Genomic DNA, 1,926 nt, shown 5'->3' on the forward strand with positions numbered 1-1,926 from the left:
TTTCCAGGGGATTGTTGAGATCGTCTTCTAGTTACATGTCTGTGATAGACCCAACTTTCTTCCTGTATTTCAATCAAAACAATATATCCTAATAGCTAATAGAAGCAGATGTGAGAATTGAGCTGTCTTCTATTGAAATGGTGTGATATTGTGAAATATACATTTCTTTGACCCCATTTTCTTGCATACAATTCCTTAATCTCTAAAGTGATTTTTTTTGGTATGCTAATGATTGACTGATGGCTGGAGGCCCTAGGTAGCTTCCGGCAGGGGGCGGGGTAGGGAGGCTGGTCACCAGACAAAGCAGGGCATGATTAGAAGGCTGGGGCTTTCAGCCCACCCCCAACTTCTGGGGAGTGGAAGGGGTGCTGAACTGCTTATTTGACCGCCAATGGCCAGTGGTTTAAGCAATCATGCTTACATAATGAAGCATCCATAGAAGTCCGAAAGGACTAGAGTTTCCATGTAGCTGAACACCTGGAGGTTCCTGGAAGGTGGCATATCTGAAGAGGGCTGGGAAGCTCCACCTTACTTCTCCTATACCTCACCCTAGACACCTCTTCATCTGTATCCTTTGTAAAACTTTTATAATAAAGCAGTAAACGTGGCCGGGCGCGGTAGCGTTCGCCTGTAATCCTAGCACTTTGGGAGGCCAAGGCGGGCAGATCATAAGGTCAAGAGATCGAGACCATCCTGGTCAATATGGTGAAACCCCATCTCTACTAAAAATACAAAAATTAGTTGGGCGTGGTGGTATGCGCCTGTAGTCCCAGCTACTCCGGAGGCTGAGGCAGGAGAATCGCTTGAACCCAGGAGATAGAGGTTGCAGTGAGCCAAGATTGTACCACCGCACACCAGCCTGGTAACAAAGCAAGACTCTGTCTCAAAAAAAAAAAAAAAGAAAAAAAAACAGTAAACATAAGTGTTTTTCTCTGATTTGTATGAGCCACTCTAGCAAATTAATTAAGCCCAAATAGAGTTGTGGGGTCCTAGATTTACAGTTGGTCAATCAGAGGCACAGATAAAACAACCGGGGGCTTTCAACTGGCATCAGAAGTCAGGGGCCATGTCTGGTTTAAAAAAAAAAAAAAAAAAGGAAGGAAGGGAGAAAGGGAGGGAGGGAGGCAGGGGGAAAGAGAGAGACAAGAGAGAGACAAGAGCGAGAAAGAAGAAAAGAAAAATAAGAAAAAAGGCCAGGTGCAGTGGCTCACACCTGTAATCCCAGCATTTTGGGAGGCTGAGGTGGGTGATTCATGAGTTCAGGAGTTCAAGCCTGGCCAAGATCGTGAAAATCTATCTCCAAAAATTAGCCGGGCACAGTGGCAGCCACCTGTAATCCCAGCTACTCAGGAGGCTGAGGCAGGAGAATCGCTTGAACCTGGGCGGCAGAGGTTGCAGTGAGCCAAGATTGTGCCACTGCACTCCAGCCTGGGTGATAGAGATTCCGTCTCAAAAATAAATAAATCAATTAAAGAAGACGAAAAGAAAGAAAGAGAGAGAGAGATAAACAAGAAAGCAAGCAAGAAAGAAAAAAGAAGGAAAGAAACTAGAAGTTGGGGGCCGGTGAGGAGGGTGGTCTTGGGAGCTACACCCTAAACCTTTGAGGTCTGATGTTATCTCCAGATAAACAGTGTTGGCATTAAACAGGACACCCAGCTGGAATTGATTGTTTGCTTGTGGATGGGGGAAAAAAACCCCACACATTTGGTCACACAGAAGCGTTCTGTGTTGATTGTTGTGGTGGTATGAAGAGAGAAAAACAGTGTCCTCCCCCAACCCCCTGTAAAACAATGCTATTATTCTCACTACATATTTTTTGATTTTGATAAATAGTTATTTTTCCATCTCTATTTAAATATATATATATAGAGAGAGAGGCCAGGTGCGGTGGCTCACGCCTCTAATCCCAACACTTTGGGAGGCTGA

Source organism: Cebus imitator, unplaced genomic scaffold (assembly GCF_001604975.1).
Source record: "Cebus imitator isolate Cc_AM_T3 unplaced genomic scaffold, Cebus_imitator-1.0 Scaffold316, whole genome shotgun sequence".
Taxonomy (NCBI): domain Eukaryota; kingdom Metazoa; phylum Chordata; class Mammalia; order Primates; family Cebidae; genus Cebus; species Cebus imitator.